Raw genomic sequence first — 13,425 nt, 5'->3', positions numbered from 1 at the left:
AGATTATATTTCCTAACACAGGTGATTTTTCTTCTACTGCTATTTTTTAATACTCATATATCCAAGCAGTGATAAGAAGAATCAACTCCTGTATTTATAGTTTGTGCCTCATCTTCCTGTTTCTCTTGGTTGTTCCGTTATGGAATTTTTGTCTGTGATAATCTTATGGCAAGCACTATTGTTTAGTTTTGTTGGACCTTCTGCTATATGTTCATTTTTAACTTTATTGTTATGATTTCATTCCTTTGCAGAAATTTAGTTTTTGTAGGTTTTTCTACCAAGGAAGATACTTGGATAGCTGGTTTCAGGCTTGTAAGACTGTATTTGAAATAATGGCTGCATGTGTCCCTCGTTTACTTCAAAATGTTTTCTAACACTCTGTGTCATGTAAAATATCCCCCATAGGCTCATGTTTGAAGACTTTGTGCTTTCTGTTTGTGAAAGTTGTGTAATCTTTAGGAAGTGGGGTTTACCTGGAAAGAGCAGGTTTTACAAGAGCTAGGGTCTATCTTTTGAGCTATAGCCTGAATTCCCTGCTTCCTGACTAGCAACATGGTGTAACCAGCCACGGCACCCTGCCCACGGCACCCTGCCCCCGGCACCCTGCCCACGGCACCCTGCCCACGGCACCCTGCCCACGGCACACTGCCCACGGCACACTGCCATTGCTGTGCTTGCAATCCATGCCTAGCCCCATGCCTTCCCCACAGTCATAGGCTACATCCTCAAACCAGGAACCCATGTTGACTCTTCTCTCCTAAGTTTGTTGATGTCAGGAGCTCTGGTATATTAGTGAAGAGAAAAAAAACTAATGAATTCAGTGTGATTTCCACTTTGACCCATGAATGTTTTGAAGGGTTTTTAAAATTATTTCCCTCTCTCCCACCAAATCCTCCTATGCTCTGCCTCTAGGATTAGTGACCTCTTCTTTACTTGTCATTATAAACACACACACACACACACACACACACATCCTTCTGAGTACATTTAGTGTTGCTCATATGTGTATCTGTTTAGGGATGATTGCTTAGAATTAGATAACCTATGAGCTTGTCCCTGGAGAAGGAGAATATATTCTTACTTTCTCAGCAGCTATAAATTTCCTGTTGTTCTTTATCCTTTATCTAGGGGACCCCCACCAATGTTAGCATATCAACTTCTATTGTCATCATATAGGTGCTGTTTAGTGAACCATTTTCAAGATTCCATGGATTCACTGTTACATAGTGAAGACACATTATTCCAGCAGACTTCCTGGTTCCCTAACTCTTAAAATATTTTTTTCCTCATTTACTGTGAGGCTTCCTGAGCCTTAGGCATAGAAGACGTGTTGTAGATCTAGTGATTGGGTGGGGCATCCCACAGTCAATTGTTCTCTGCAGTTTGATGAGTTTCTGTAATGTTTTCCATCTGCTACCAAAAGAAGCTTTTGATGAAGGATTAGAGCTGCAGTCATCTGTGGGGATAAAAATAAGTGCCTTGAATCAAGTTAGAAATTATATAGCTTCAGCAAAGTAGCAATAATAGTGTCTCTCTAGGATCTATGTACTCATCAGCCATAAATAGTTGGCTAGGTTTTCAATACCGGGAATGATTTCTTTCATATTTAGTGAACTTTATGTCCAATTAGACAGATATTGCTAATATAAGAGCCACTGTGGCATCCGGGGACATCCTGCTGTGCTGGTCATTGCTGTGTTTTACAGGCTTTACAGCTGAGTAAGACCACTTACTGATCTTACTTCCTTGATAGCTTGCATAATACCTTTGGATACTGTGAGAGCCGGTCCTCAAAGAGAAGACTTCCTGGTCAGTTCCAGCTCAGCTTCTCCAAGTCCTGTCTATGGTGTCTTCAGCAATGAGTACTTACTGCAAGTTGTGGAAGGCAATCAAGAACAACAGCAATAGCCTCTACTGTTCGGGAAGTCTCTTGGCCTACTTCCTTGACCAAAAATTCAACTGAGATTTCCTGGGACTGTCACTTGAGTTTTTATTAGTCTGTGGCTCTTGGGGGAGTACTATCACCCCAAGAGGCATAACTTTATTCAAATGCAGTTAAATGTAAGCATAAAATAATTTGTTTCTCTGGGTTTTTTTTCCAAACAAACTTAATTTTATTTATCTCTCCTCTTTCACTCTTCTCAAAATTGCCCTGTCTCCACCACTTCTCTGTTAAATCCCCACCCCCAGTTTTCCAATTTTTTATTTTATAGTACCTGTGTCTTACTAGTGTTTATTTTTAATTTGATACAGATTCTTTTCTTTTGGTTTCCTACTTTAGATTAGTTTCACTGTGTTAAGAAAAACTTTTGCCGTGAATTCAGCTGTTTGTCCTTGTGACATGCATTGTGACTCAACACTTTCGCTCTTTATTCACGACCGCTTTTCTGAGTTTCTTTATTAATAATAAATACTCCTGCTACTCTTGAAAACGCTATTTGTTTGTGACTATTTGCTTCAGTGCTTTATGTGTATAAATTAGATTGGGCTTAATAGCCATGTATTCATGTATTCCTTACCCTTAATGACTGTCTGCTGTTCTACCAGTTACTGAGAGAACTGTGATTATCTCCCAACAGTAAAACAATGGTGTTTATCCTTCTGTTTCACTGAGGATGGGACTTTGAATCTGTGTGGGTAAAAAAATAATTACTTAGATGTTCTGACTTCCTGTTAAGCTAGATATTTTCTTTAAGAGGGAACACTGATCTTTAAGCACTCGTGACATTAAAATGCATAGTCTAAGGGTAGCACTACTGAAATGGTTCTCCTTCCCTTGGAATTTGCATTAACTGATTTTTCATCTTTTTGTTTTTCACATTTTTAAATGAGCCGTCTTTAAATTACCATGTGGTTATTATTAATCTAGCCTAACATTTTGCTTTTTAAAAAATTGGATATTTTTTTATTTCCATTTCAAATATTATCTACTTTCCGGGTTTCCCCTCCAAAAGCCCCCTATCCTATCCCCCCTGCTTCTATGAGGGTGCTCCCCCACTCACCCACTCCCCACTCCCTGCCCTGGCATTTCCCTACACTGGGGCATCAAACCTTCACAGGACCAATGGCCTCTCCTCCCATTGATGCCCAACAAAGCCATCCTCTGCTACATATGTGGATAGAGCCATGGGTCCCTCCATGTGTACTCTTTGGTTGGTGGTTTAATATCTGGGAGCTCTAAGGGGTCTGGTTGGTTGGTATTGTTGTTCTTCCTATGTGGTTGCAAACCTCCTCAGCTACCTCAGTCCTTTCTCTAACTCCTCCATTGGGGACCCCATTCTCAGTACAATGGTTGGCTGCAAACATCTGCCTCTGTATTTGTCAGGCTCTAGCAGAGCCTCTCAGGAAACTGCTTTCTCAGGCTCCTATCAACAAGTACTTCTTGGCATCAGCAACAGTGTCTGGGTTTGGTGTCTGTATATGGGATGGAGCCCCAGGTGGGGCAGTCTCTGGATGGCCTTTCCTTCAGTCTCTGCTCCACGCTTGTCTCTCTATTTCCATCTGCGAGTATTTTGTTCCCCCTTCTAAGGACTGAAGCATCCACACTTTGGTCTTCCTTCTTCTTGAACTTCACATGGTCTGTGATTTTTCAATGAAAACCAGTATTGCTATAATTGATATTCCATTTATTATCTTATTCTTACACTTGTATTTCTCAATTCTTCTGTATCGCAATTTCCTCTCATGCTCCTGTTTGCTCTGCTCTCAAGTAAGTGGCTTTTCTTATGCCACCTTCTACTCTCTCGCTAGTTTTATAGACTTTTAAACAGTTTTAGTAGTTATTAACTAGTATTTAGGAGGTTTAAACTAATATTCCTATTGAATGTAATGTTTTCCAAATTAACGTTTGAAATCTTATTCTTATAATTCAAAAATGTTATTGCATTAACCCTATATCTCACCTTGGCTCGTGTATTGTGTAATTTTTTTTCATACCTAGTCCTCATAAAACACATTTGCTATCCAGAATGCTGATCTTCTGTTAAAATTATAATTATATTATTTTTCTTAATATTCACATCTGCTTTTCTGAGTTTCTTTATGACATTGTCTTCTTCTATCTGAAAAGTTTCACATTGTCTTCTTCAATGATTCCAAGTATTTTTCCTTCACTGATGCACAAGCTGACACCTACTTGGGCCCACCTCAGCCTCCTGGCAGGTTCTGGAGACACTGACAGCATCCCATTCCAAGCATTACTTGTCATCCATTCAGACAAAGAAATCTTTTTTTGTCTTCCCTGAAGGAAAAAAAAGCGCTCACTCAGCCTACCTGCAGAATATCTCTAGGGTGCACTCCTCATTAAGTCTCTGCCGACTTGCTCTTATGAAATTTGAAATGATATTAGGTAAATGTTATTTGTTATTACAGTTTCATACCCAGCCCTTGAATTGATCCTTTGAGCATTATGAAATATCTTCGACAATACTTGTTTTCTACTTTATTTGATTGATATTTTTTCAACAACACCAGCATTGTAATCAATATTTGTCATTTAAGTTTTAAAAATTTCAGTCTTCATTTATGTTTACATTTTAGTTATGCTTTTAGGGGGCTGAGTATATAGCTTAGCAGTGGGAGTGTGCTTCCCATGTATAGAGCCCTAGGTTTATTCTCCAGTACCATGTATGCACACACACACACACACACACACACACACACACACACACACACACACACACACACACACACAGGAGGGAAGGAGGGGAGAGAAGGGAGGAGAGAGAGGAGGGAGAGAAGAGAGACAGAGAGGAGAGAGAGGGAGGGGGGAGAGGGGGAGATGGGAGAGAAAGAAGGAGAAGGAGGGGGAGGAGAGGAGGGGAGAGGGGAGGAGAGAGAGAGAGAGAGAGAGAGAGAGAGAGAGAGAGAGAGAGAGAGAGAGAGAGATTTTGCTTCTTACAAACAGTATATAGTTGGGCCTGTTGAATTGCTGTGCTTTCTAGTCCTTTACAGTGTATTAATCTATTTATTCTTCTCAGATTCCATCATCCTACCTAAATCTAAAGTTCAGTCTTTTAAACAACTTTGAAAAATGTTTAGATGTCTGTAATCTTTCAACAGATGGACTTTTCCTTACTCCCTTTCCTACCTCTGCCTGCAACTTTGGATAAAAGTCCATCTATTTTCTGACGCCGGTCTTTCTAGCTAGTAACACCTCCTTCCGGTGTTTCACCGAGCAGCATCTCTGACAACATTCTAAGGGGTCTTACGAGCATCATCTTCTAGGTTTCTAATCATGGCTATCAGTATTTAAATCCGTTTCTAGTTTTACCTTCATTTTCAGATATGGAGGTTCCAGGTTCTTCTTCTGAAATATATTGTGATTTTATTCCCACTTCTCATGTTTTCAGTGTTTTCCAACACTGAGTGCCATTTTCTAATTTTGTGTGTCTGGTGATTTGCAGAGCCATGTGCTATTATTTATGGGGTTTATCTCTTCAGGGTGGCATATTTATTTGTGCATTCTGTGCGTTCTTGATCAATCATCTCAGACCCTCACTGTAGTAAAACCTTCAGCCACACGCATAGAATGAACTTGTCTTCCTTCAAGCAGTAATTTGAAAATTGTGGGGTTTTCTCCCAATGTATACTATAAGTCAGCCAAAATTCCATGGGAGAGCTAGGTTCTGGTTTTAAAGCACCAGGAAAAAAAAAAATTTGTTGGTATCCTTTCCTCTTTCCATTTGTGAACAAGGTCAAGAAATTTAAATCACACGGATGCTCTCCAGCTCCTCCTCCTCCTCCTCCTCCTCTTCCTCCTCCTCCTCCTCCTCCTCCTCCTCCTCCTCCTCCTCCTTCTCTTTCCTCTCTTTCTTCATCATTCTACTCATGAGAAAGTTGGTGGCTTAACTTGATCCTCACATCTCCTCTTGGTTTTCTCACAGCAAATAAACACTAGAATTTATCAGTAACTTGTTTTTTGTTGAATTATTAAAGCAAGGTGTTTGGTGCCCAGTGTTTGGCAATGCTATCACCTGGATACAGAAACCAAATGCATGGGAAAGTGAAGTGGTTGTTTTTATTCCGGTGAAGACAGAAACCACTTATTACGGTATAGATCCATTCCCTCTCTAACATAATCGATGTTGGCATTCTTTTATTGCCATATCTTTCTCATTACTTTACTCTGCTATTTCTATAAGAAAACTCTCTCAACTCATGATCCCTGTGTGGTTACCTTGAACAGAATTGTCATGCAAAGGAAAGCTACAAATGAACAAAACACAGGATAGCCAGTAAATAGGTTATTCAATGAATAACTTTTTAAAACATAAATGCAATATGCGAAGCTTACTTATCCTCAAAGTGTATTATCATTTATCTGAACAGACTGCATTTTATTTTGTAGCCCATAGCCTGCAAGGCAGACATTTTACATTTGAAAAATGGGATAAATGGTTATTTAATTTTCAGTTATAAAGATAATGAAGACTGCCAGGTGATGATGGTACATGCCTTTAATCCCAACACTCAAGAAGCAGAGCAGGCAGATCTACATGAGTTCAAGGCCATTTTGGTCTACAGACCCAGTTCCAGGACAGCCAAGACTACATGGAAAAACCCTGCTTTGAAAAAAAAAAACAAAGCAAAACAAAAAATAACAAAGATAATACGTTTTTACAAATGATAAAAAGGTCTCAACAGATGTGTGGTACATCTACACAATGGAATATTACTCAGCTATCAAAAACAATGACTTTATGAAATTCATAGGCAAATGGTTGGACCTGGAAAATATCATCCTGAGTGAGGTAACCCAATCACAGAAAAACACACATGGTATGCATTCATTGATAAGTGGCTATTAGCCCAAATGCTTGAATTACCCTAGATGCCTAGAACAAATGAAACTCAAGACGGATGATCAAAATGTGAATGCTTCCTCCTTCTTTAAAAGGGAACAAGAATACCCTTGGCAGGGAATAGAGAGGCAAAGATTAAAACAGACACAGAAGGAACACCCATTCAGAGCCTGCCCCACATGTGGCCCATACATATACAGCCATCCAATTAGACAAGATGGATGAAGCAAAAGTGCAGGCTGACAGGAGCCAGATGTAGATCTCTCCTGAGAGACACAAGCCAGAATACAGCAAATACAGAGGCGAATGCCAGCAGCAAACCACTGAACTGAGAATAGGACCCCCCGTTGAAGGAATCAGAGAAAGAACTGGAAGAGCTTGAAGGGGCTCGAGACCCCATATGTACAACAATGCCAAGCAACCAGAGCTTCCAGGGACTAAGCCACTACCTAAAGACTATACATGGACTGACCCTGGACTCTGACCTCATAGGTAGCAATGAATATCCTAGTAAGAGCACCAGTGGAAGGGAAGCCCTGGGTCCTGCTAAGACTGAACCCCCAGTGAACTAGACTGTTGGGGGAGGGCGGCAATGGGGGAGGATGGGGAGGGAACACCTATAAAGAAGGGAGGGGAGGGATTAGGGGGATGTTTGCCCGGAAACCGGGAAAGGGAATAACACTCGAAATGTAAATAAGAAATACTCAAGTTAATAATAAAAAAAAAGCCATTTAAATCATAGTATTCAAACTGAAATGAGCCTGAGTTCAGAGAATAGAAGGTACTAGACCAGCACAAGATAAGTGTAGCAAGTCACTGTATGCTAAACTCAGAAATTAATAGCCAACATGGAGCCAAGAACATTCAGCTGTTGATGAACAGCAATATTTTCTTCATTGAAAAAAAGGCCTATAAAATAATATTTGGGGACAACAATCATGAAAGTGCTACCTCAAAACTTACAGATTGTAGTCAAAGTTGGAAAGTGAACGATTATTAATAGTCTACGAAACTAATGTTTCTCAAATTTATAAACTCAAATATGATAGAATTAAGGCTTCACAATAAAGGTATTTTGAGCTATGAAGGAAGAGTTTGGTTTGGGGGTGAGAATAAAATACATGATTTAATATGGGAAGGGGTGTTTGGTTTGTTTTATCTTGTTGCTATTGTGTTTTTTACGCTTCTTTTAGGCCTATCTTGAATAACTTACAAGTCAAACTCCTAACTTAGTGTCAACATCCTTATTAGATTGACATTCTCAACATATTTACTAATCCCAACGTAACATTAGTCCAAGAATAAAACAACAACAATAACAACAACAACAACAACATCTCTATAAAAACTCTTGGCTTAAAGCCTTACAGTAGCTTTCTGTTTCGTGGAGTAAATGTTAATATCTTCAGCAATCACCATAGACCACTACCCCTCCAACTCCCGCTCCTTGTGCCACCGACTTGTTCCCTTTTATTTGGGACACTAGCTTTCCTGCTGTTCTCAAGTCATGAAAAACACTGATTTACCTTGGGCACTATGTACTCACTACTCTCTGTGCTTGGAACGCTCCCTGACAATACACTTCCCGGAATTTAATCAAATGGGATTGTTATAGTCTAGCTTCGCTTGATTCTTCAAAACCCTTGACCCTCCTCTCTTCTAATGCTCCTGGCCTCCACTTCCTAAAGTATTTACATTTTCAATTATTCCATGTAATTCATTATTTTCCAGTTATTTTTATGCTTTGTTTCCTCCTGCCATGAGTATATAAGAACCAAGACCTTTGTCCACTCAACAACAGACTCAGGGGTCAGGAGCACTACCTATCACACAGGAAAACGGGGTCTATACATGCATGGCTAATGAACAGTTAGAATTAAGAAGGGAATAGGGCTGACTCAAGCAATACAAATGAAAAAGAGTTTTAGAGTCTGTGTTACCTTCATTAACATACTTTATAGGTAGGCACAAAGCTCAGCTCCTGATCCATGGAAGAAAATTTCATGCTGAAAGCCACTGAAGCAGCAAAGTCTTTCTAATGGTTTTTCTCACAAGGGCTCTCTAAAATCCAGTTTGGAGGAATTTGAGTTAAAAATCAAGTTTCAACAGCACAGGAATCATTTACAATTTCCAGGACTTAGGGACCTGGAAGACAAACGAAGTAATTTGACCCAAGGTAAAATAATACCCTCTTTGGGCTCACCTTCACTAAAGAGTATTTCAACACAGGTCACTCCACTCCCTTTTTCATACATTTCTGTTTTCTAAAGAATTTTCTTTCTGATGACACAGAGGCTTCTACAACTTAAGAGATAATCGAAATGTCATGTGCTTCTGGAGTCATTCCTAGTAGCCTATCTCTCTTATTCCTGCATCCTTGGAAACTGGAGAGCTAAAGCCAGCCCTATGGAAACTGCTGATGCCAGTAAGGCCATTAGGTAGCCATGAACAATGTACTACACACATATGTCTTATTGGCTCTTTTATCCACAATTGTGGGTGAATAGCAAATCTATGTAATGCCATTGATTAGCCTGTTCATTCTAATTTTGACAAATGCATATAGATCCAATGCACGTCCATGATTATCACCGACATGAGCAAATATTACCTGTCCATTAATGTTTCCAGTGTAGTCACTTTGCATTAGACTCGATATGTTCATGTTCTGGATGCTCAGTTGTGGTGCTGCTTTGAAGGCTGTAGGCCCCTTAGAAAGCAAGGGCACTCTGGCAGCAGTGACCACTGGAGTTGAGCCTTTGAATGTTTGTTTACCCTTCAGTCATGGCTCACACTTTCTGCTTTCTGCGTCACACCATATGAACAAGTCTGCCATTCACCCCTTAAATCACAGACAGACACTCATATTGCTACACCTTTTGTACTATGGTGGACTAAAAATCACTTAGACACCATGAACAAAATGGTGACGATGATCATGATGATGACGACGACGATGACAACGACTATGACAACGATAACAACAATAATGCTGATCACTATAACACAGGCATAGAGAGCTCAAATTTTCCTCTCATATGTAGTACAAAATTTAAGGCCTGTTCTGTGTCTAATATGAGCACTAGGCATGCCTGAGTTAGAACAAAATGACGTTGTACTGAAAAAGATGAAAATGCAGTAAGAATGTTGTCTCCAGGTTAAAAAAGATGTTTTGATTGGCAACACACAAGGACCTGAGCTAAAAACCCCAGAATCACATTTTTAAAAAGTTCTTGTAATATGAGTACCAAGGTGGAGATGGGTGAAGTCCTGAGGTTCACTAGCTGGCCAGCCTAGCCTACTTAGTGGGTCTCAGGCCAGTGAGAGATCCTGTATCAACAAAAGACAGACATCATCTGAATAATAATGATAACAACAACATTTGCTTTTTTGGACATAACACACACACACACACACACACACACACACACACACACACACTTGCTCTATAGAATGAGAGTCATTGTGTAACAATATGTTACTAGGGATTTTCACAAGTTATTTCTTTTTAAAATGGAAGAGAAATTTGGTGCATGCAAGGTGATCTTAAGTAGTACACCACCTGCATGTCAAGGAGACCCCTGCAGAGTGTTTTCATTTTAGTGTTGAAGGGATTGTAAAGAAGATGAGAGGTGCCTGAAACTTTAGGGAAAAAAATTACAAAAGATTCTCTTAGAGGGATCATGTGACAGAATGGGAATGACCCAGTGTTCACAGCTTCAACAGCCCCTTTTTTTTTCAGGAATACAGGTGCAGAGGTTGGGGGAGGAAAGTAACCAAATTTAACCGAGCCCCACTATGTAGGTGTTCCTCATTGGTGATTCCGCTTTCCCGAATGGTTACCTTGTAATATAACATCAGCTGAGTCACTTAATTCTAGTAACTTGGTCAGAATTACCAAGCAATTAGTAAGGATACCTGAATTCATCTCTTCCTTCTAGTTTTACTGAGGCTGTGGATGATATATGTGAGGGAGACATCCGAGCTCAGGCTAATCCCTTGTAGTATCACCACTACAGACTCCCAGACCATATTCTGTACAGTAGCCATAGACTTTGTTGAATGCAGAATTTGGTCTTCCTTATTCTAGGTTCCATAGACAAGGCACCTCTTTGACAGTGCCCCAGTGCCCACTTCTCTGAACTCAGCTCCTAAGGCGTACTGACATTACTCATTTGCACAGGAATCAACATATCAGTCTGGTTTCCACTTGAAGTGCTTGAGTGCCTCACTCCCAAACGTTAGACAATGTTATAGTTTTGGTCTTACTGAGAAGTGAGGTTGAGGAGGCTCAGTCTTGTTCCCTAGTTTAAATAATCATGTATTTCTTTTTTCCTTACAAGGACCTCCTAGTTCATGTTCTGTCAGGTTCATCTTATTTTGTTCTCTATTTGAGCACATCTTTATATGCACATACTCTGGTCATGAGGCTCAGGAGATACTGATAGCTGGACTTCAGTTTCTACTAAGTCTGCTTTCATGTGAGCATCCTGGAAATGGCTGAGATTTCAAGAAAAAAAAACCACCATATATCCCAGTGTTATCTCAAGACAGGTAATAAATGGACAACACACTCTAATGTAAGTAGCACACAGATAGGGGCCATTCCTATGGGAGCTGAGCTGTTCCTTCCTATCTCATGCAGAGCCATGGGTTGGAATGCTAAAGCTTGGGCTGGGTGTGTTTACATCTGCAACATAACATCGGAATGTTTGCATGTTTTCTCAGCACAGCATGACTATGTTATTGTCAGACCCCATGGAGATGCACAGTGGGATGAGCATAGCAGTCAGGATTTGTCAAGTTATACCAGGGTGGAATGTAGCAGTGATTTCTCAGAGGCGTGAACAACAAGGGATCTCCTTTTTCTCCCATATGACAAATCTATAACAAATATTCTAGGAACTCTTTTTTTTTCCTCACCTCATTCTTCAAACCAAGTTACTAAGCAGCCACCATTGGCAAATGATGATGCCATGCTTCCTGTCGCGATGGAAATAGACTAAACTTTGAAACTGTAAGTAAGCCCAAGTTAAATGCTTTCTATTATAAGAGTTGCCAAGGTCACGGTGTCTCTTCACAGCAACAGAACACTGACCAAGACAGTCACTTAAGTGAGCAGGTTTCCCATTCTGATTCAGACATGATGTTTTCAACATAATTCTGCCATTTTGAGGAGTGTACTCATGCAAAACATAACTCTCACTAAATATTATATAATCATAGACTAGAAAGATGGTCCAAAGACAAAGAACTTAGTGCACTTCCAGAGGACCTGGGTTCAATTCCTAGAACTGAACAGCAGAGAGGCTACCTATGACTCCAACTCCAGGGATTATGAGCTCTCTCTTTTGGCTTCCACAGACATGATACACACACACACACACACATATTGAGAACTCTGCACTATGCAATGCAGAGCCGAATACATGAACCCATTTTTATCTAAAGTAAGTACAAGAAAAGATGTGAGTAAAGGAATGAACGGTATGGTTTATCAATGTGCCAATTTGGGCTTACTGCCAAATATATAGAAGGGTATGAGGAGATAATCAGAAATGCAACTACTAGAATGTTTGCTGGCCATAAGTCATGGTGGAAGGAACAGACAAATCCCACTTAAGCTCCAAGGACATGTGGATTGACCCACAGTAATCTGTAAGAAATACAAATCAAACATCATTCTATTACGTGGTTTATCCTGCTCTTAACCTAATGTGATGACTATGACCAAGACCCTTCATAACCTGGGCCCTGTCTCCCTTCTCAATCTTCCCCTGACCATCCCTCCTCTTGTTTGTCACAGTCCAGAGTCATTAGTCTTTTTCAGTGAACACCTTATTCTGCTTTGTTTTGACACCTTCATGTACAGTAGATGCATTTCTGATCCCCTAAAATGACTATTACTCTGTATTCTTCTGGTCTTGGCTTGAGACTTCCTTGGAATTTTCCATGAGTCCACAATGTGAGTGAGAATACACACTGGCCTGGTTGATTTTTAACATCCTATTTGATAAAAGAGAGAAAGACTCATCAGAGAATGTGCGAGACCCGGACAAGGTTGTTGGGATGGAACTGGAGGCACTGGGAACAGTTACTGGACTAGACGAGGAGCCAGCAAAGTCACAGGATTTTTCATATCAAAAACTTAGGAATCTGTCGTAGACTGATGAAGATGTTGGCAGTAATGTTAGCTAACTGTGTACAAAATCCCCCTGCACGATGTGTCTCTGTGGTAACAGAGATGCTCAGCCACAATACAGACAAGTGCAGAGACGTTATGTTCTCGTCCTTCTTCGAAGACAGTACCCCAAAAATTGAGCCACAGACATTCATTATAGGCCTGGAGTTCATTTCTTGGCTTTTTGTATTTGCATTCAGGGTCCTCTGACCCTGACGAAGTCTCCGTTGTGTCCCCTGTGCTCATCTGTAGTTTGTAGTGTTGGCTGCAAAAATCATGCTAAATTCCCCCAGAATCTCAACACCTCAATCCTCTTCATTAGATGTTTAGTTATAACACAAACATGGTCTGTTTTTCCCCAAAGAAACTTAAGCCACCCCAAAACCTTCCTTCATTTTCACATCTAGGCTAAAATAAGAAAAGAGAAGGGGAAGAAGGGCA

This window comes from Rattus rattus, chromosome 2 (genome assembly GCF_011064425.1).
Source record: "Rattus rattus isolate New Zealand chromosome 2, Rrattus_CSIRO_v1, whole genome shotgun sequence".
NCBI lineage: Eukaryota > Metazoa > Chordata > Mammalia > Rodentia > Muridae > Rattus > Rattus rattus.
Note: the sequence above shows the minus strand (reverse complement) of the source record.